This window comes from Halichoeres trimaculatus, unplaced genomic scaffold (assembly GCF_033239565.1).
Source record: "Halichoeres trimaculatus isolate MK-OKI-2021-1 unplaced genomic scaffold, fHalTri1.1 fHalTri1_scaffold_3, whole genome shotgun sequence".
NCBI lineage: Eukaryota > Metazoa > Chordata > Actinopteri > Labriformes > Labridae > Halichoeres > Halichoeres trimaculatus.
This window is the reverse complement of record NW_027437181.1, coordinates 12,909,865-12,933,642: the sequence shown is the minus strand read 5'-3', so window position 1 is coordinate 12,933,642 and position 23,778 is coordinate 12,909,865.

Genomic DNA, 23,778 nt, shown 5'->3' with positions numbered 1-23,778 from the left:
ATATAGGTCGTGTGTATGGACCATAGATTGTGTGTGTGTGGCTCTATACTATACAGTATACGGTATCAGATCTCGCATAAATTCATTCTCAGGAAAAATATATTAACGATCCTGAAGACATTGTTCTCACATGTACAGCCATTTGGGTCGCATTGCAACCCAGTTATTTTTAATCCCTTGTAATGCATGGGACTTGACCCTAATAATTGTGATGGGAGCAAAACTAGAAATCACTGAAACCCAGGTTGCTTTAATAGTGGCGTTTAATTGGTCTATTCCATCTTATTCTTGACAAATACTCCACAGATTCTGTGACATTAAAGTTATGTCAGGTGGCCGATCAATCAAGCACAGTAGTATCATAGTCCATACATGTTTTATTGGTAGTTTTGGCGCTTTGGGCAGATGCAAAATTATGCTGGAAACAGAAATCATCTCTTTAAAGCTTGTGAGCAGATGGAAACATGAAGCGCTCTCGGATCACCTTGTGAACAGCTGTGCTGACTTTGGACTTGATGTCATCTGCAACTGTCGGCAGTAGGCTGACAGTTGCTGATAACATCCCAGAGTGCAGAAGTTTCACACTGGACTTAAGACATCATGGATTCTGTGTCCCCCCTCTTTCTTTCAGATTCCTTAACCTTGATTCCGAGATGGTGTGCAAAACATACATACTTGCATCTAAGTCGAGGAAATTGAACCAGTAAGGTGGATCGTTTCTTTTATTTCTTTATGTATTATTTTTCTTGGCCAAAGTAAGATAATTCTGGTATTCTGTAGTTTGGGAGTGGCTTTCCCATTCCTGTAGACATCTGTGTGATTCTCTTGACTCACTGATACCAGCCTCAGTCCGCTCCTCATGAGGCTCTCACATGTTCTCAAATTAACTTTTTTTTTTTGTGTGTGCAATCCTCTCCTGGTTGCTGTCATCTCTGTTGCTTGTGCATCGTTTCCGATCACACTTTTCCCTTCCAGTCAACTTTCCATTAATACGCTTTTGCAAACAGCAATCCTTTTCAGCAATGACCTTTTGTGGCTTTCCCCCTTTGTAGAGCGTATTGACAATGTTCCTCTGCATTACTGTCAAGTCAGCAGTCTTCCTCATGATTGTGGTTTCATGCATAAACTAGACTGATGCACAATATTGACCCAGTTTGAACAGCAATTTCACTAAACAAAAAATGAAATGTTCTGATCCTTAACTTTTTACAGTAAACGTGAAAAGATGATCATTGGCGATTGAAAGGCTGTGTAGATAGTAGATTAAACTATAGTAGTTTTGGAGACCATGTGAAGTCAACACATTCTTTTATTTTTCTTCAAATGCTGGAAAACCCACAATGAAAAGAATGTTTATGTTTATTTTAACTATATGCAGTTTTTTTTCTGCCAGACATATGCAGCACGTCACCAGAGCAACTATAAGCTGTTGCACATATTTTTAAGCCAGTATTTTTAACCTGAGAAGACAATTGGGGGATATTCATGCAAACCAAAGTTTTTGAGCCAAACTGTGAGTAAGACATTTTTTAAAAGTGACATTACTATCAATACAACAATACAGAGTCATTTCTTTTCCTTTGCCTCCAGTGTTTGTACGTTTCTGTGTATGACACACCCGTCTCCTGCAAAGTGGTGCATTCTGTTAGTCAACTAAAAACACTTTGATTTCTCTTCTTTTAATGTCACAGTACTGCAAAATGTCAGTGTGAGGTTATGAGAGATTGACCCTGAAGAGCTGAGAGTGATTATGAACATTAATACATGCTTACATTACGGCTTCCTTCCTAATGGAATATAAACACACCCACAGCTATTAGTTTGAATATAACAAAAGCTCTTAATACCCTTTCAGTAATCATATTTCTTGCCGCAGTTATTTGAAGTCTGGGTTGTTTCCTGCAGCTGAAGTTGAGTCAAACACTGAGGATTTAAGAGTGTAAAGGGTTTAGTGACTAAATCATAATAATAGCTGTGCATGGACTCGTCTGTCTCTTAATATGTTCACTGATGTGGTAACGTCCATGCTGAGTCACTGGAGTGCTTTGTTTGGTTAACATTAGGGTGGAGGACGGCCTCGTGGGGCATCTCTGCTCCCCTGAGAAGCACACAGCAGGGGACCGACAACATACTTAATGCTGTTTGTCATGCATATGATGACTAGTGGCCAGCGGAGGGGGTTAAATGAGGTTGAGCTAAATTCCTCCACAAAAGCAAAAAAGTGGTTTCATGTATTTGTTTGAAATGTGAAATATTTCCTCTGGAGAAATTCTGTGAAAAGGTTGAAGTGAAGAAAACTTGTGAAACAAAGTGCACACCCTCTTCTCCCCTCAGGGTCTCCATCTCTTTGCTAAAACTTTCTTTTGTTTGTGTTCCCACTTTCCCAGGCCAGTAGAACTAATTGGTAATCATACTATTTTTTTCAGTGTTTCTCATCCAGATGTTCTCACCCGGCCAACACGCCATCCCACAATGACCAGAGTACAACCACCATCATAACACACACAATGTGAGAGCGAGTGGGCCGTGACGTTAAGTGACAAGCAGCACATGACCAGCTGTTTACTCTCTAGAAGACACTAATGGGGAATGACACAGTGTGTCAAAAACTTGTTATGTATGCAGGGTGGCTGGAGTTCAAATGAAATGAGCCAGAACAAATGGTCCTTGCATATTCATGGAATTCAAACACAGTTATCCTTAAAACTATGTCACTCTTTGGGTCAAGATGGAAGGAAAATGTAAAATAAGTAAGTCAAGATGCAAGTCAGTGATGCCTGATTCAAGGTACATGTTAAAATCTCTCTTTGGGAGATTTACTCTGCGGTTAACCCAGCTCCAAGTTTCAGTGTTTTTCAGCTCATTGTTATGGTATCAACAACCACACTGCTCCCTCTGAACATGGGTTAATGTGGAAGAGAATATAGCCAGTGTAGGCACAGTTATATCAAGCTATGGATATGAAAACAGAGTAAGTAGGACCCGCAGTTTAAGGGAAAATTATCAACCGTCAATTGCTCTAAAATAGTGTAGGGAAGTTGATGCTAAAGTTTTGTACCCGGGTGAAAGATGTGGTCAGTTTGTCTCTTAAAATAATCTGATGTTGCACAAAAGAGTTGCTTTAAAAACAATTTAGCAATCTACTGCACTGTAAAAATGAAATTTAAAATGATTGTAAACCAACTGACCCTAAAATAGAGAGAAAACATTAATATCTATGGTATACTTACTTGCTCAGTACAACAAAACCTATATTATCAAGTTACTTTGAGAAGATATTTCATAGCAAATAACTTGTTTCATCAGTACACTTGGGTAACTTTTAGGAAGTTGAATTGTTTAAAGATGTTATGAGGAGGATATGTTTTATTTGCACTCCCTTGCCACCTTGTGGCCTGGAGTCTCCCTCACACAGTTGTAAATTACTTTTAGCAAGGCGTGTGTTTACACAGCGATACAGTTTGAAAGGTGACATCGAGCAAACGTAGCAGCCGGCTATATGTAGCGACATCTGCAGCCTGTTGCGCCGATGTATCTGTAAACTAATGTGACAACAATTTTAAACTGTTAATTTGTAAGTAGTTAAGTAGACGTTTATCTGTAGCGCAGCTGGCAGCCTGGTGTTCTAAGACATGTTGTTAGTGAATCCTGGTTATGTCCTGCCAGTCATCTACCAAGCAGAGCTAACTTAACCTCACTCTTCATTTTATTGATAGACTCTCAAGTTTTAACAGACCACTGCAAAATAACTGTTGCATGTGGTTTGAAACGGACATAATCACAAACAGCTTAGCCCCGGTGTTTTATCCATCTTCTTGAAGATTAACATTTTACAGGATAGAGGCAGTGGCACATCACACATGTAATCAATTTTCTAACAACTACCTTAATAGCTAGCATGCTACAGAGTATGTGCTGCAGAGCGAAAGAAAAAATTCAGTGTCAGTTATGTCAAACAGTGAGAGGCCTTATTTTGTCTCTGTAAGAAATCAATGACCCGTTGTTGTAAGTATTGCTCAAAACTGAATGCTACATCCTGTGTACACATGTTCTCATGTGTATTAAGAGCAAGAGTAAGAAAAGGGGCTGCTCAACTAAAAATGCAAAAATGAAGCCAAAAAAGTCAGTACTTTCAATAAAGTTTATGACTTGATGTCAAAGACTGTCAGCAGCTATTAAAAAAGGACACATATCAGGCCTTTGATAACACCCAGCTTTTCATTTCTCAAAAAGCTGCCGTCAATATCTGCCATTTGAAGTTGTTAACTTTATTGTGAGAGAAGATTTCTTTTTTTTTTTTAATGTTAAGATGAGTTAAGGCCTCTGCTTTACCAAGAGGATAGGAGCCGTTGACTTTAGTGCTGATCAGTGCAGCACCCGCAACCTCAATCCAAAACACTCCCCACGGCGGCTTACTGTTGCCTAGTTATGAAAGTTGTTCAACAGCAGTTGCACTGACCTTTTGTTTTATTTTATTAAATGGAATTTTACACAGCAAAAAGTTGAAAGAGTTGACAGAGATCATGTGGTAGCATTAACAGCAGCTCTAGACCTGGAAACTGTGCCTCAGAAAATGACTTTTTTAACACTTGGAGCAAAAACTCAACTTTAACTCAATGCTCTGCCACTGAATCAAACTACATATTCCATCATAGCTTTGAATGCAAAACCTTATGGGACTGATTTCAAATATTGTTCTGTTGAGAGTGAATTTCTAAAACTTGGGTAGGAAATCGCCTGCTCTCATGAGGTCTAAAAAAGATGCTTAGAGTCAAGCTTTGGCAGCAAGATTTTCCCGACAGACAAAAAACAGAATTCACTCTAAAAAGAACTGGGGGGATTATTGGGGATGATTAGGAAAGAAAATTGCTTCAAACTCCAAAAGTAAGGTCTGTTATTGGTCATGTTGAGCACAACCAAAAGTCGTTCCTGAGATGAATCCAGTGCAAAGATCAGAGCCCAGAAAGAACCACGCCTGCTCCCTGATCCCCTCGGCTGCATGTCCTATGTTTGATCCTGTAAAAACTCTCATACACACATCTCACACATCAGTACACACACAGCCAAAGGGCATCTTTATGTCACACAATCAGCATGTCATTAAGTGTTATTTCCTGACAAAAATATACGTCCACTGTTCTGCTGAAGCTTCCTCCTTTCCTGTTCCTCTTCCGCTCGTAAGGTACATCCTAATGGTTCACACATGAATCATCTCAACACGTTCAGCTGCTCTCAGAGATGATTAGTGCCAAAACCAAACTCCTCATACCCTCATCTTTTATTAAAAATCTCTCATTTCATCCACATTTTGCTTTTTCTACAATAAGCCATGAGATCAGTTTTTCCTTACTGTCCCTCTGCTTCTCTTCCCTCTCTCTGTCTTTGCTCTCTTTACTTTGCACTTTAATTTCCTTCCAAACGACTCCCTGCCCTCTTCCCCTACTTCTCCACATATTTATCCAATTCTACTTCCATCTATCCTTTTGTATTCCTCCGTCCCCAGTGTTTCAAATAAAGTTCCTGTCCACCTTAACACACATGTCTCCAGTTATAAGCATAAAGACACAGCAGCTGCAGAATGGTCGTTTTGGCAACGACACAGGGTGGTCGGTGTGGATATGCCAAAGTGTGTGCATGTGTTGTGGTTTGTGGTACACTGCCATTTAACTGAACAGACAGGGATTTTTTTTTTTTTAAATAACAGTTGCTTCACACATTTTACTGCTCAGGAAACTCACACTCAGCTTAATGACTTCCATATCAAGCTGAGGGAAGATTAAAGCTCCTTACACTGAGTCTGAGCTGCTGTTGTTGTGCACTTTGCTTCGCTAGAGGGAGCAGGTGGAATTTGCATTTAAGCTTAAAAAAAGTCACATTTTCCTGACGTGTCTTTATGTGTACCCATGTGTGCATATTTGCAACAGTAGCGCATGTTTTGTTTTTGTGTCACTCAGAATTCAGCCTCCCTCATGCCTGTTTATGGTCAAACTATGCAGGCAGGGTATGTCAGAGCACGGGCAGCAGACATGGGAAGAAGGACATAGACGGGTTGAGTAATGAGAAGAAAATATAACTTGGTGCTATATATCTCGTAACCACGGTTACTGCAGATCTCCAGGCAAAGTTCACTTCAGTTCAGTACTTTATGTCCCATGAGAGGAATCAGATTTTAAGTCAATATTGTTTCAGCACGTGGAACAAAAACACATAAAGCAGATGTGGCTTATATTTGGTAAAAAATAAAGTAATAACTGTTAAGACAAAGTTATCAGTCTGGGAAAAAGTTTGGAGATATTCACAGACCACCAGTGACAGAAGAACTTCTGACTCACTTCACTCAAGGCTCCTGTGAAAACCACTGACACTGACCTGATGGCAGTAGAGACTAACAGTGACAAGAAAAGATATATATGTTTTTTGTCCCTGTGTTTCTTTCCTGAGACAGAGTAACTGCAAAAGTCTTAACTCCATCTGCATCACCACACCTGATCATTCCACAAACTTTCTACTCTATTAGCATCCTCTCAGGCCTGTGACATTTCCTACAAACACTACACTGAAATTCCTTCCTTCCTTTAGGTGATGTCAAGCTGTATCTTGCAGTTCTGGAAAACAGGACTGGTGAAGTGTAATGTTAATATGCGGGCATACTTGCTGTTTGAACCCTACCATACTTAAGCACGAATTGCCCCCCCCCTGCACCGTTCCCCCACTGGAGAGTACAGCTAGCGGTCACACCATCCCAGTATAAACCAGACTTTAGCAGGTATTACACACACACATGGCATCTGTTTACTCGAAGCATGCTCTAAGCACGCTGAGACACTGAGAGCACTGCTACAACTTTAGTGACATTTTGGCTTATGTTAAGTTGTTTTGGTCTGGCACAGACCTCTAACAACCCTGCTGTTGTTTAAAACCATTGTCGAGAGGAGTTGTCACAGTGATCATACGTCATGGATCATACCTTATGTCCATGTGCTTGTGCTCATGCATGAAGTGAACTGCGCTGAAGCCTGCCTCTTCAAAGCGTGCAAAAGCAGAGGAGTAAATTGTACTTAAGTACGGCACACTTGTGGTTACACTGGCCAAATGAATTGGGCTTAAGGGTTGAAGTGTACTTAAGCACGGTACGGTTCATCCCCGTTTCCACCAAGCAGTCTGGGTCGGTTCAGTACGGTTTGGGACGGTTTGGTACAGCTAAGCCTGATCCTGTTTGCGTTTCCACAGCAAAACTTTGCCCTCTTGTGGTAGGCGGCGTGTAAACCAGATGCCGAAAGCCACAGCTGTTAAACAATAGCGTGACGCCGTAGAACGCGACACAGTTTACCCCGCTAATAAATCCAATGAAAGAGGAAAAACACGACACAGTAAACAAAGAGCATAGATGAAAGACATGCAGCATTTTGCTCTCTCTGTGATTTGCATGTAGCTCTTTTGTGTCAGAGAATTCTGTGTACCACCAGGAGAAATGCAGCCGCTGTCAGGGTAAGTGACGATTCTTTTGACCAATCAATGGTCTGCAGTGTGTTGCTCCACCTTCCAAGTGTGGACCGGTTCAGTCTGGTACCCATATGGAAGGGTCCCAAAAAGTGGGACGGCTCGTCTCGGTTATTTGGGGATCTGTCCCGGGATAAGTCAGTGGAAATGCAGTAAAATGCACGCCGAGATGAACCAAACCGGTCTGCCTGGTGGAAACGCAGGTTTTGTGTCCTTGGTGAATCCTGGTTATGTCCTACTAGTGCTCATCTACCAACTACAACCTCACCAAGTAGAGCTAATGTAACCTCACTCTTCATTTCATTGGTAGACTCTCAAGTTTGAACACACCACTGCAGTATAACTGCTGCTGTGATGTACTGCACATTCTTACAAACAGCTTAATCTATGTTTTAGCTGATGCCCTCTCACGTTTACAACAAAATAGATCCAAGAAATCATTTTCATCAAAGGAAAGGACAAAACTTGCTTCTAACTGTAAAACTTTACTGGCTGGTGTAGTGTCATCATAGGGACTCTCAACCTACGTGCCATAATTTGCGTACTTACGCTTGTCTGACCATCTGTCCATGTTATAAATTGTTAATCTTATAAAATGTCCAAACAGCTCTTGATCTCGTGATAAAATGAGCACACAACATTAGTTCTGGGAAACAACAGCAGCAAGCACACATTAGCCTTTTTAGTCACCATCTCTAATTACCGTAAAAAACCCCTCAACATGTTAACAGCTGGTCTCTTTGCCAAACACGCAGCCAGATTTAAGGTCAACCAACCATCAACAAGCTGGCCCACAAAGCTGCAAAGTCTGGTGCAGCACTTAAGGGATACAAATGTAATGAACGAGTATGAAATGTTAATCCTTCATGAAAACTTGTTTTCGAAGAAGTCATCCCAATAATGTGGGATTCAGATAAAACACCTTCGATAAATATTAAATTAGAGAAAAAAATGACAAAAAAAGAGAAAAGGTTCACAGGCAGAGCATGGACAGCTCACACAAAGACACATACACACACTCCAGATTGCATGCAGGCTAGTCCGCATGTCAACACTTGTTAATTTATATACAGTTCATTCCCTCCTATCCCTCTGCACTTATCCTGTGTGGAATAATAACTGAGACAGAGGGTGTCTCCTGATGTTATAAAGGAGCAGGTCCCAAAGAGCTGCACTTGCAGCTCGCGTCTGACAGCACGAGGTGGAGATTTTTCTTTTAATGCAACACTTTGGCAGATAACTCAGGGAGGAGCCCCCAGAGACTCCAGTAGGATCCAGCTGCAAACAGATCATGGTTAAGGTATTGCAGCAGCTTGACTGATTGCTCTGCTGTTCTGCCTGAACAAAACACCCCATAGGATGTCATTGTGTGTGCGTGTGTGTGGGTGTCTGTGTTTAAATAACAGAGTACAATACCTCCATTCCATCCCCTTAATTGCCTGCTGCTAATGAGTCCAGTCTTGATAGATTTGAACAGCTGGGACTGGAGGAAAAAAAAGAAACATGGAAATAATGTTGATAACATGCCAACACCAAGGCACAAGGTCGTTGTATGTGCATGTTTTGACCATGGTTATGTTAGTGTGTGTGCAACTACACTTGGATCTTATCTTGACAAGGTCTCTGTAGATGTTTGGAGATGCACATTTTGGTCATTCCTTACAGCGTGACATATTTACTTTGGGGCTATGTTAAAAATCTAGTCACTGATTATTAAAGCTGCACTAATCCCTGCTGCTTTGGTTGGATCGTTGTGTGAGAGACAGTTGTTCCCTTGGCTCTGTGAAGCATTTTAATCTCTTTCAGCCTGTTGTTTTGATTGTTATAACCACAGCTTTGCTCTATTAGTGCTCTGTCACTGCTCTCATCAGCTAATGTTAGTGCTAATTGTGTGGAGTAAAAAAAGGAGAGATGACGCTGGATATAGAATAAGAGAGGTCCCAATGCACTTGTTTGGAGCTTTATCTGAAAGGGGGAGAGTTTTTACCTCTATAAAGCTCCTTCAGAACTGACTCAACTGAGGTGCGGAGCTAGAAAATATAACACTGCAAAAAAAACTGAAATCTTATCAAGCTTTTTTCTCTTATTTTCAGTAAAAATGTCTTTTTGGATGTAATATGAGCCACATTCACCTGACCATTCCAGAAAAATGTATTGTTTCAAGTTATTTAAAACCAAAACGTACTGAAAAACAACCTCTTCGACTCCTATCAATCTGGCTTCAGGTGTGACCACTTCGCTGAGATTGCACTCCTCTCAGTCACTGAATCACTGCGACTGGCTCGGCCTGCTGGTAAGTCTTCTGTCCTACAACTGCTTGACTTATCTGCTGCTTTTGACACAGTAAACCATCAAATCCTCCTCTCCACACCTTCTGAACTTGGAATCTCAGGATCTGCACTGTCGTGGTTTAAGTCCTACCTCACAGACAGATCCTTTAGAGTGTCATGGCAAGGAGAAGTGCCTAAATCACATGGCTTATTGACAGGGGTACCCCAGGGTTCAGCACTTGGTCCCCTACTCTTTTCCTATACACTACCTCACTTGGTGCAGTGATCCGCTCTCATGGCTTCTCCTACCACTGCTATGCTGACGACACTCAGCTCTTCCTGTCTTTTCCTCCTGATGACATAACTGTCTCAGCTCGGATATCAGCATGTCTGGCTGATATCTCGACATGGATGAAGGAACGCCACCTTCAGCTGAATCTTTCCAAAACTGAGCTCATTGTCCTTCCTGCTTGTCCCTCGGTTCAACTACAGATCAATGTCCTGCTTGATTCCAATCAACTTGTGCTCACAAACTCTGCCAGAAATCTGGGTGTCCTGATTGATGACCAGCTGACCTTAAAGGTTCATGTATCATGAATTTCACGGTTTTGTCGATAACATCAGGAGGATCAGACCCTATCTGACACAACAGGCCACGCAGCACACAAGCCCTTGTGATATCACGCATCGACTACTGCAATTCCCTCCGTGCCTGTACATTTAAACCTCTGCAGATGATCCGGAATGCAGCAGCACGTCTGATCTTTAACCAGCCCAAAACTGCACACATCTCTCAGCTGTTAATCTTTCTTCACTGGCTTCCAGCGGCAGCTCAAATCAAATTCAAAGCTCTTCTTCTGGCTTAAAAACCATTGATAAGAACAGCTTCCCCCTACCTAGGGGTCCCTCATCCAGGTGTACGCTCCTTCTCGCCCACTACGCTCTGCTTGTGAAAGACGACTGTTGCTCCCAGCCCAGCGGCTCCAAATCACTAGCCAGACTCTTCTCCTCTGTTGTGCCCAAATGGTGGCATGAATTACCTAACTCTATACGATCCGCAGAGTTAGCAGGTCAACTACTCTGCTAACAACCCCATGTATAAAGCCACGGATATATCCATGATACTTAAAAGGCTTATGTTATAGAAAGTTGTGGGTTAAGAGGACTTCTACTTAGGCCTCCACATTTTTCACATCTCTAAAAGTTTCTTCCCTTCACACCAAAAGTGATGAGTTACTGTTAGTTAACAAGCTCTCAACACCAACTTTTAGAGGACTTAAGCAGCTAGATTCAAGCAAGTTATCTGAATTCAACAAGAGGTGTTCCTTTTTACTGATGTAAAGTACAACAGCACAGAACTGGTGCCAAATTGGTGTTTATGTAAAGAAATGAAACTCTAGAGTCAAGGAGCATAAGAACAACTCACTTATGGCTTCATAAAAAGTTGTGTGTTAACAGTCCGTTCCCATCCTTTCATAAATCACTTTTTAAAAAACTTTTCTGCTGACTACAACAAGAGATAATCTTGCTTAGATGATTCCCTCACCACTGTTGCAAAGCCGCCAAGCTCTGAGTGTGTGTGTGTGTGTGTGTGTGTGTGTGTGTGTGTGTGTGTGTGTGTGTGTGTGTGTGTGTGTGTGTGTATTTGTGTGTGTGTGTGTGTGTGTGTGTGTGTGTGTGTGTGTGTGTGTGTGTGTGTGTGTGTGTGTGTGTGTGTGTGTGTGTGTGTGTGTATTCGTGTGTTTGGACAGCAGATCAGGTCCAAGAACAGCCAGAACATAGGCTAATATAATTACTCGCTGACTTGAAGTCACGCCAAACTGGCAGCTGGCCATTTCCTGCCGCAGCCCGATCCTGACCGTATGCTCTCGATATTACAACACTTCAGGCTCAGCTTGATAGATTACAGTAAAAAACACAAAAGACCTGCAATCAGTCCTCCTCCAGAAACATTTCAGGCACAGATCCTTGGAGGAAATGTTGGATTACACGCATATCCCACTGAGAGACAAACTGAAACACAAGCATCCATCTCAGTCAAATACTCTAACTGGATTTGATTTTTCAGGAGTGAAAAAAATTCATGTTTCTTTCAGTATAGTGAGGTCACACTTCACTGTTGGTCAGTTGGGGTAAGCTACTCCCATGTTAAATCCACCAAGTGAAACGAGTCCACAGTCATGTATGTTTTTTCTACTTTATCAAAAAGACAAAGGTATTCAAAAAACAGAATTATACCCATGACAACTCACTGTGGAATGAGGAAATACTTTAAAGGTATCACTAACAATAGAGCGTGGAAATAACTCACAGTTCAGTCCGGAAAAAGAAAAGAACTGTGGAACAATATTCCCACTGTCGTAAAAACATGGAAAACCCCTTTGTCGGAATGACGCAGAGGTCTCCCACCTGCTGTGAACACACCCAGTCTCACTTAGAGGCTCTCATTAGCCTGCCGTGCTCCACACTTCCTGCTGGTCAGTGATTGTGCTCTGGTTAAGGGGTTACCACGGCAACAGCTGCTAAGTGGGACCAAGGGGTACAAGAAGGAGGTCAAAAGACGGCTACAGAGAAATGTTTGTCTGTGCTGGACACAGGGATAAACTGCACAGCCAAACACGGTATCATAAAGATTTAGTGCAATGGGAGTAGCAAAGAGAAAAACACATGGATTATTTGTTTGTATTTAATAAAAAATGTTCTTTTACGAGGGTCATAAAAAACTGCCAGATAATTTACGAGTCCAGTTGCAGCCCCTGTGACTGTGGAGTTAGTCAAGACAGTGCATTAGGAGAAATGCTGTCTTAGGTGTGGCAACATGCTAACAATAAAAATGTAAAAGTGCTAATTTTGAGCTGGTGTAAAGTGAACTGTACTTTAACCATCTTAGTTAAGCTTTTTTTTTTTTTTTAATTAAAAGATATCATGAAGGAGAGGTGTGTGCTTGAATCATGTAAGGAAGAGCAAACCTGACGTGTTACAAGGGTTAGAATACGAAACAGTGGTAACCTGATTTTGTATTGTTCTTTTCAGGGTTTCAAAAGAGAAGTAAAATGGAAAATAACCAACATAAAATGATTCTGAACCAGGGATTTTAATGCAGAGGTTTTATTTACTTTTTTATGTGCTGCTAATGTTCTGGGTAATATAATATTATGCATTGTACAGCAAAGGCAGAGATAAGCTGTGAGCTCCAGCTTTGTTTCTTTTTTTTTGATTGTGAGTTTTTATTGTGTGAAATGAACCAGTGTGAATTTGTAGTATTGTGTTTGTTCTCTTATGTAAGACAACTACGCACAAACTTTTCATATTTTTCTTTTGAAAATGAACAAAAAAGGTAGTTATTCATAATGAACATGTTATTGTGCTGATTTTGGTTGCTAAACATGTGACTTAAAGTAACTTCAATGGTGCCTACCATTTAAAGCTCAATCTTGATTTTAGCACTCCCTGTGGGAAACGTGTCTTGACTTTGCTTATCCTTTGATTCAGGTGTTCATGTGTGAACAGTTTTTCCTGATATACCTAATTCTGCTGTGGCTAGAAGATTTGTGTTTTGAATGTAGACGATCATGGGACAGCAGGTTACATAGGAAACTGGAAGGGTAAGTGGGAGATGACATATATGGCACAGGAATACAAATTGGATTTGAACTAGGGCTAAACTATAGTCTTTGGACAAGGGTAGTGCAATTTAATCACTGAGCTAAACTGGTGCCCTGATCATGCTGTTTATAAACAACATAATGCAGCTGAGAGCACAAATTTAAGAAGTCAGTGTTAATATGATCAAAGCCTGGTGTGCCATAACTCATCTGATGCCCAAAACTCCTCATAGGAGCTTTACAGAAAGGAACGATTTGTGAAGCGATAGAGTTCATATACAAAAATGTTGTATAGACCTTGGTGAAACTATTGCCCAAAACTGCTGTTGAAATACTTAAATATGTTTAACCCACAGTAAAATATTCACTTTAGCGCTGCTGTGGTGATGACCAAAACCCTCTCAGTTAAGATGTTAAAATATGACATAAATGATACAAGAATAAAGCATAATACAAAGTAATCTACTTAACAAGAGTCAGTTTCATGCTGATGATTCAGATCTAATTCATGCAGATAATCACAATGGACCTGCATTTACCTTCATGTAATGTCATGCAGGGTTTTAGTTGACATACCAAAGGCCCAAGAGTAGTTTCTCTCCCTTTAAACTGCTACTTTCCAACCATGAGCTTCATGAGGTTTCCCCTCTGCCAAACACCAGCTGCGTTAATAGTGTATATAACTGTGAAAGCAGCCATTATCATGTTATGATTCATCAGAAAAACATCTCAGCCCTTCCAGGGACACATAACTTCTGGAAGCACTAACGCACTTCTGTTTCTTATCAAACCAGATTAAACAAACCCCTAATGAAAACAGCATTATCTGCAGAGGGCTGCTAACAGAGGGCTTCTCAGACAAATTCTCCTGCCAGCTGCCTACTGGATGGTTTGAATATTTGAAATGGGAGGACTGAGGCCACTCAATTATTGTGCTGTGGTGATGTTAACATCATGATGATAAATGTTTCTTTTCAAACTAGCTAAGTAAAAATTAGGCATGCCTCTAATACAAAAAAGAACACAAATTAATTCCCAAGTCCCTAATATATCTGTGTAATTTATTGACAGTATGCTGACTGACTGTGTAGCATAAAACCTTGTACTGTGCATTGTTTATGGTGATACATTGGTGGAGTAGCAGGATAGATATTGAAAAGTAATTCAAAGCTAGGATAATGAGAATTTGGCCATCTGTTTGGTCCACTTGTAGTGGCTATGTTTTTCTTTTTTTTAGTTATCATTCATTTAAAGTTTTTCTGATTGGTGAGGGAGGTATACAGTATGTACTTTATGTATCATATTATATTTAATTGTTTCTCATGGTATCATAACCAACATTACCTGGAAACCACATTGCCTCATACTGTAAGTCAGAGTTTGATGAATTGCATCTTGTCTTATTTCACAAAGTATGTGACCTGGCTTATCATATTATATACCATATTGTGTTGTATTGTATGATGTCCTATCATAACTAACAGAACATTAAGTTATTGTAACACAAGTTAATGTAATTTAACATGACATAATGTATTGTACTGCAATGTAACAAATTAATTTATATCATATCCCTTTGTATTGTTTTGTATCATTTCTGAATTTCTATCGTTTCGTTTCATATCCTATAGTATTGTATCATACTGTTTTATATGTATCACTGTTTTATGTGCATCTTATCTTATTTTTTTTCAGATAATACTATTTTATATTATTTTATATCGTATTCTACTGTATCATATTGTTTCATATGGGTACACATCATATTGTTTTGTATTGTATTAGATCTTTTTGCACAGCATCACTTTGACTGGTATTGATTCATAATGTATTGTAATATATCATTATGGACAGAAATCTCTCTCCACCCTTCAGATCAGGAGTGGCCAACCAGTCAGAGACCAAGAGCCACAAAAATTACCATGGTACCACAAAGAGCCACATCACAAACGTGGTCTTACAAACACACTTCCTGTAACACGTAAACAAAATGACATAAAATGAAAATCAATACATTTACAATTTTCAAAGCGAGATTAATTGTGTTTGCAAGTGTGTTTAAATTTGTTCTTCGAGCCATGTCAAAGACAAGTTTCTGTTTTTACTGCAGATGAGACCAAGTTCTATCTATCTATCTATCTATCTATCTATCTATCTATCTATCTATCTATCTATCTATCTATCTATCTATCTATCTATCTATCTATCTATCTATCTATCTATCTATCTATCCATCCATCCATCCATCCATCCATCCATCCATCCATCCATCCATCCATCCATCCATCCATCCATCCATCCATCCATCCATCCATCTAGCGATGAGCGCATGAGGAATTGAGGGCAGCACATGTAGAGAAAAGAAGGTATCAATCTCATTACCCAAGTATTAATCAATACTGATCCCAACGTTGGCATCAATATATCAATATTTCAGATTGATCGGCACACCACTACTCATAACAATAATTTTTTATGAATCGATTGAAGAGCCGCACACTGAAAGGCAAAGAGCCACATGTGGCTCCTGAGCCGCAGGTTGGCCACCCGTGCTTTAGATAGACAAATAAATATAAGGACATTCCTGATTGCCCCTTCTGTATATTGCGTTCATTGTCAAGTAATGCTGACACTACTGAGTTTAGAGTACTTATGGTTAAGATTTTAAGCAAAAAAAGGACATTTTTACCAAGCAGCATTTTCCTTGGGCAAAACACAGATGCCAGATGCCTCTATGAAAATATGAGAACAAGCCCCCCCTCCATCTGTTGGCGACAGTCTCTCAATCTCTGCTCCAGGGGCCTGGCCTCATGAAGACAAACAAAAGTTTTGTGTTTTTTACAATCAAAACTTAAGTTTATTCAAACTAACCTGACCTGGAAGTGATGCACAAGTCCCAAACCTCGAACGCCGTCACTCACATTCCCAACACCTCCCACAGAGACACACACACAGACTTCTGGTGATGAAGCACAGATAATTTTGGTCTTGACTAGAGAAATGGAGATCATTTCGTCATTAAAAGTGCAAAAGGGGACGGCTGTGGTCAGCAAAATGCTAATTATGGTCAGAAGTGATCTTTCTGGTATGCTGAAATAACCCATGTTCCAGCTTGTTTCGAGTAGTCAGGCCATCAGGCTGGAAGAGTTTAACCTCTGACCTCTGAGCTGTGATATCATCTGAAATACAGAGAGTGGGACAAAAGAGGGGGAAATAAGAAGAGATAGTGTTCTCTGCGATCAAATGTTGGAGCATAACAGGAAACCTGCAGCTGAATAACAGTCATTGTTCTGATAATGTTTTGGGTTATCTGAGTCACACGGATCGGTTCAATGAGACTAACATGCTCCGTCTCAGCAGCTCTGGAAAAAGCACAACAGATATTAATACAATGTCCCCTGTGCAGGAGATGCTCATTATTCTCCTGAAATTACACCTCAGTAAATTGCTGTGTGGCAGATATTATCACAAGATGAGTTTTCACCGTGAGAAGTTAGTCTCCCAATCAGAAATAACCGAGGCAGACTCTGGGGTGATTATCTTTGCTCCAAGTATGAGACAATCTCTGGATGACAGCCCTAAAAAAATCTTTTGAAACTCACAGGGTTTAAAGATGGCTTAGATTCACAAGAATTCCTGGTAGCTGGGGTCTCTGTGTGCCTGACTGACTGTCACTTTCCTCAGTGTGTGGCTGTTCTCTGAGGGATGGGTGGATGCTCACAGTGACTCAACTTGGAGGCTCGGAGCAAACACAAACAAAAAGGGTACTTCAGTGAGTCATAGGATGCTTTGAAAAGCTGAAGAGTTGGATTATAGCAGGAATTTTCTGGTAGTTTATAAAATGTGACCTTTCAATGAAAATAAGAGCTGCTTTTGTTCTTTTATCACCAGTCTGTGGTTTCAAGGATGTATTCATGGCCTTCTTGCTTTCTGTCTATACTCCATCCGTCATGATCTGTTAAGATCTGATTCTATCTGTTAGTTGATTGAAGTCTAACATAGAAGTCTGATACAGCTGTCTTGTCAGTGTATAATGTATGGAGCTTGAATAAAGGTAGGGTTATATCAGCTCATCGCATACTACGAGTTCAGAGACGCAGCCTGCAAGAACCTCCAAAGTTCAAAAGTTTGCCTGAATAACTCCAAAGCCTCTAAACACAAACACATGGAGTATCTTATTTGTATAACCCATAAACAAAGAAGTTTAAACAACAATTTGGGATTTTAGGGACGGTTTCATGCTGTAAATTGTTTTTGAGGAAAGTTTTTTAAATTTTCATTTATCAGATCTTCACTGAGAGGTTTCTAGGAAGCAGACCAAGATTTCAGGGAGTTACAACCCGAACACAAAGATATATCTTGGCATCTAAAGCCATGAGAAGACAAGATTTAATTTCCCTCTTCATCTTCTGTAAGGAAGTAAGATAAGATATCAGCACCGGAAACTTAATGGTATCAAACATGATTAAATGTGAGATGCAGAATTGTAAAAATCAGGGTATAGATAAAGCATAACTTCATACATAGCTGATTCTGGTATCAACAGAGCCAATGCTAGCCGGTACAGATGTCTCAAGGATACATCAATGCATCCCTAGTTAATTGTTGAGAATTACGGATGCTGGTTGGTGGATTTTGCTTTTTTCATTCAGGACCCGGCTCACTGTACAACGCCTTGTTTTAACCCCATGTGTCAAGCTGAGGAAGGCCTTTAAGAGGCTTCAAAGACTGTGGGCTGATACCAGCACCAATTGCTGGTGGTTCATGCGGCCGATTTTTGGAACCAATATGCCGTACGTAAAAAGAAAAAAAAAGAAAAAGAAAAAGAAACAGAAAACAAAAAAACTAAATTGGAATTCCAAACAAGACCTTCTTAAAAATGACTCTACAGAGGTTTAATTAAAGCTGAAACTATCAACGTCATATACAGGAATGAACATTATACCACTTACATTTTCAGTACAGTTACCGAACACAGTCATGTGACACCTGGCCAATCAACTCATTTTGGGTGGGTTGTTAGCAGAGAAAGGATGGTATTTGACAACAGACCTGGGGATGAAGACACTCCAGCAGCAGAACCAAGGTAGCAAAATTTTTAATCCCTTGATTTTATCGGCCTTTGATGCGACAAGATACAGATACAGATAATCTTCCAAATGCAGATTATCATCCCAGATAATAGTTGCAGCCCAATAGTCAGTTGGCCCAGAGTAAACCCTATGGGGCCAAGATGTTGATGTTATCGTTTCACATACTGAAAATGTATCAGTGAGTCAAGTTACATCCAATGGCTGAATAAAGATTCAGAATATTTATCAGTAAAGATGCAGATTGACACATATCAGTTGCTGCCCCTGCCATCTTTAAACTTCATATTCTTTTTACAGGTTCGTAAAAGCTACCTCTCAGCTTCACAGTGTCACAACTTTACTGTAGTCAGTCCAGCTTGTACAGCTTCATCATCGATTTGGAAACACTTCTTCTAATTATCCCCGACACCCTTTTTTTCCCAATATTTCATAGCCAGTTCAAAGCAACACAACCGTATTTTGCACTCAAAAACTATGATGTAGGGAAAAGGAAAGTACAACCAGAGCCAGGTGTTGCAGCTATCACATACCTCATGATTATTTGTATAAACTGACATCACACACAGTGCCCCCAAAAGACACGTTCAGAACTCAGCCAAAGCTGTCAAAGATGACCAGGGAGACGCCATGTATAGCCTCAGCAGAAGAAGGAAAATCAGAGCAATCTCAGGAGAGGCAATTGAATTAGAGCTAGAGGTGAGGAATGAAGGAATGAAGCAATTATGAAAATGATTCAATATTTCAAATAACAGAGCAGCTTCTTTTCATCAGTCCCCCAGCATCTGTGCTGCCTGGTCACGAGTTTATTCAAAATAAAATTTCTCTCATGACCAACATTCCCGTTCCTGTGGGGTAAATACCACAGAACTTAAGTGTAATGAAACCCAATGTTTTGATTGAATTACCCTTAGATCTGATTACATGCACAGACCGTGTGTGCAAGAATTACTTCAGAGAAGGAGAGAGTTCAAATAGTCGTTACCTTTGAGTAGAACCAGATAACATTTGTTAAAACATCAAACTACATCAAATTTTAAACCAAATAATTACAACATGAAGCCAAAACTTCTGCAGGATGTCATATGTCTTTAGTGGTATCTTTTACAGTGATGTGAGTCATTTTCCATTGAGCCAGAGGATCACATGCGCTGCCAAGCTCAGGGGTTTACCCAAAGTCACGGTGCAAGACTCCTTCCCCGTAGGCGATAAATGTTTGGTCCGGATTAGTCATTAAAGCTATTGTCTCAGAGGGCACAGGGAGGGAGAAAGACGTGCTCCAACTGGAAAAGAAACTGTTAGTGGCTACACTGAAATACTAATTTCTTTCCTTATAATGCAGTGTTGTATTGACTTACTTTATCATCATATAAAGACTGAGAAGGCTACTTGTCTGATCACAGTCCACTCTGATTGACGTCTGCAGCCCCTCCACTCTATCTGACAGAGCTGTATCACTGATGGGTGTGGCCAGGACATAGACTGCATTAAACAGGGATGTAGTCTCTGTGATCACTCACTGACTCAGGCGCAGCTTCAACATGCCGACCTCACTTAAATCAGAAAAGCCTGTAACTGTGCATAACTCTTAGCCGTAATTAAGAAAAAACACAAAAAAGTTACTGATTTCTTTTACCTTTTTTGTTTTTTTTGGCTAACAATGTAGGATGTAAGGTTCAAGGACCAAAACTATATTTTGTACCATGCTGTATCCAGTATTCTATGGAAATGTTAAAAACTGCAGTTCTTCGAGTGTCCGCTAGGGGTAACTCCAAAAACATCTGAGACCACATACACATCCAATCAACAAAGACTATCTTTCCAGCAAAATTAAACATGTCTACAGCCATGTTAAGGAAAATAATTTCAGTCTGAAGGAGTTCTTTTTTTGTAAATCCTTATTTTCTAGGTTTTGGAGCAAACAGATTCAAAAGTCCACAAAATGATCCCTCAGAGTCTGAACAATCACAGCGTTGTTAAAAGAAAAGCTGATGCAACACACCGTAAAGATGTTTCTTTCCCAGCTTTCTAAAACTTAATTTTGATATCAAAAGTACATGAGTATATATTTTTGACAATAAAGTAGTGTTAAAATGATTTTAAAACTACAAAAATCTGTTTTTATCAACATTCACCTTCAGCTTCAGCTTTTTGGGGTTGTAACTAATCTGTAAAGAAACAGGTTGATACTACTTAGATCTGAATTATAAAACATGAAAAAATGTTGATACCAAGTATAACTATACATTTTGTGAAAGTTTATAAGTTAAAAAAAATTAAGACATGAAGACTTAAAACACTTCTAGATTTATTGGCTTTGCACAAAGATATTGTCTCTGCTATTAGCCCCAAGGCCTTACCCCACCTGCAGTCTTTTCATATAGTCTCAGGCTGCCATTGTTCAGAGTGTTTTCAGGTCAAACAAAAAGAAATGAATCTCATTGGGAACTGCAGTGCAGAAAAGCCAAATTTATATTTTGAAACCATTATGCTTTGTTTATTTTACAGGTTTATGTTTCAATGTGTTTTTATGTTTCAGGCACAACCTCCTTAATTCCTGCTGTCAATGCTTGGTTGGTTGCACAATGTCAGCATTCCAGTGTGAGTGACCATGATGTTGAGTTTATATAGTTGCGATATTCTGAGAGAACTCCATGAAGTTATTGTTCAGGCAACAGGCTGCTACTAATTTAAGGATCAAGTTACTCTTGCTGTTGCTGGGGTGTTGTGAATTTTCCTGTGGGACGTTTGAAGGGCATTTTGGGTAAGAGATTTCCAGATAATTACATGTAAGTATACATGCAGAGAGGGGAAGTAAAAAAACAAAACAAAAAGCTTTTGAAAAATCCCAAGAACGCACTGAGAACAGGGGTGGAAATTTCCTTTAAGTGCATCTGAGCGAAACATTGTTTACCATCCTCCATATGAGCCATTAAATCTCACACATCAAATGTGCTCGCCAACTGTTATGTTATCTTCCTCTTTGACTTTGCCTTCAGCTTTAAACTTGGCTCAGCTCCCTGTTAGATTTCACAGCAACTTCTCAAAAGAGCTCTGTGGTTATCTCGTTTTGCCAAACAGCTGTTCTGTGGCCTCGAGAGACGAGTGAGAGAGGAGGTCCAGGATGGGAGCCATGAGTTTAGCAGAAGACTGAGAGGCACAGAGATGGGAAAGTACATAAAGAGGAAGAAAGGAGACAGACGGAAATAGAGTAACAGACGGACAGAAAGACGTAAAGAGAGAGATATTCAAACACGCGAGGCACTCCACACTTGCTTGATTGTGTCTGTGTCCAGAAGCGAGAGGAGGAGAGTGGGAGGAATAAAACAATTAACATGAACAGTGCTCCGGGGAATGTGGGTTCCCTTGACAACAGCGGGCATAGCCAAACAAACGGGCCCTTTCATAACAATTCAAAACAAACAGAAAGGTCTCCCTGTTAGCACCCATGCATTGAAAAAAGGGGGCATCCCTTCCTGTTGTAGCACAAGAATAAAAAATAATTAAGTCTCTTTTCTCCAAATCTCACTTCATATATATTTCAGCCTCTGCAATCAAACTTTGAACTGGGTCAATCTGTGGACTTCCTCTTCAAAAAAGACAAGGAGCATTGTAGCACAGAGGTGCTGGCGAACCCTCCTGCCCCAGATTCTGCTAAAAGAGGGAGAGGTGTAAGTGTGTGCATGTGTGCATGTGCATGTGCATGTGTGTGTTAATTGTACTTTTGTGTAGTGGGATGGGTGGGGTGTCGGGTTATTGAGAACAGTGTTTGATGAGCCAGCAGGTCCACCCATGCCCTGGCAAAGGTGCTGATCAGTAATCAGTTGCAGGAGACCTTGAAGAGGATTTGAATCGTTTTACAGTTTTATAGCTCAACACAGTGTTCGCTTCACTGCTGAGAGTTGGAGGGAAAAGACTGACTGACACTTCATTCTTACTTAATTCTATATTGCACAATGTATAAAGTTATGCAAACAGTTTATTTCAGCTAAACAGCTAGCTGAGCTGTATGCAGCAGGAGACAGTATCTTAATCAACAGCATAGGCTTATGGATGCTAACCTGCATAGAGGACAAAGGCCTGTGGTGCTAGCTCTGCAAACTGTAGTTACACTTGCCCACAGACAAGTTGATGTTACGCTGTGTAGGATGCATTTTGCTCAGTTGTGACTGTTTTCTGAGTGCTTTTAACTCTGACTAGTCACTTGAACATGAATTTAAAATTAAGAGGTAAAGTTAGTAACTTCCAAACACATCTACTTTTGAAAAGAGTGAAAGACACCCCTATCAGGCCAGCAAAGGTTATCACAATCAGAGACATATAGAGGTTGAGTTCTGTGCCACAAGACACTGAATTGGGCGTATTACATTGAATTTGAAAAGCATGATCAAAAATGAATTTTATTTTCTGACATTGAATCTATTTGCTTTGAAATTTCATTTTACCAACTTGAAAATTCAACTCACTATATTCATTAAAATCAAAAATACAAAATTCAATTTCAGTTAAAAAAAATGTCAATTATAGTTCATCCTGGAAAAACTAGAAAATGACCATGTAAGAAGAAAACAAAATTTAACTTAAGTTAGAAAAGGACATGAAGAGTATTTCTGTGAACCTGTGATCAATTGCTTATAGTCAGATCTTTTTTTCCAAATTCAATATAATAATAATTTAAATTCAGTTTCTCCTGGCACAAACTTCAGTCCATAGTTATGACTGAGTTTTTATCTGTATTACAACTTTAAATGCATAAAACTATTCTTCAGAAAAAACTCTAATGGGTAGAGTACAAGAACAGATTAAGAATGAGGCTTGTGACTGCAGGTGGCACCAAAATCAGTGCACATGAAAAAAAGGACCCATAAGTGGACTGCACCACCTTTGGATGAGGCCATGCTGCTGCTTGCCCCTAAGCTATGCTCACTGTTTTCTGGTTTCTACAAATTCTACACATGGGCTTCACAACACTATTTTATTCTCATCTCATGTACTGCCTGGAATTTAATCAGCTGTGCTTCAGATGAATTCAGCATGTAGCCTGCAAGAATTCAGTGACAGTTATTTGCATCAAGGTTTTCTCACAAAGTGTCTTTGAGAACAAACTGACACAAGACAGAAAGAGATGGGTGGAGGTTTGTTGTAAACTGTGAAGCCATGCATGATTTCCCAGTGCTCCCACCCTTCTACTTCTTTCCCTCTGCCTTACTGGTGGCAGTTTAGCTTAATGAAATCATTACATGGCATAATATCTAGCAGCAGCCTGCAGATTTTAGCATGGGTGGAAAACCAAACTTCCAGCCCTGGCATCAC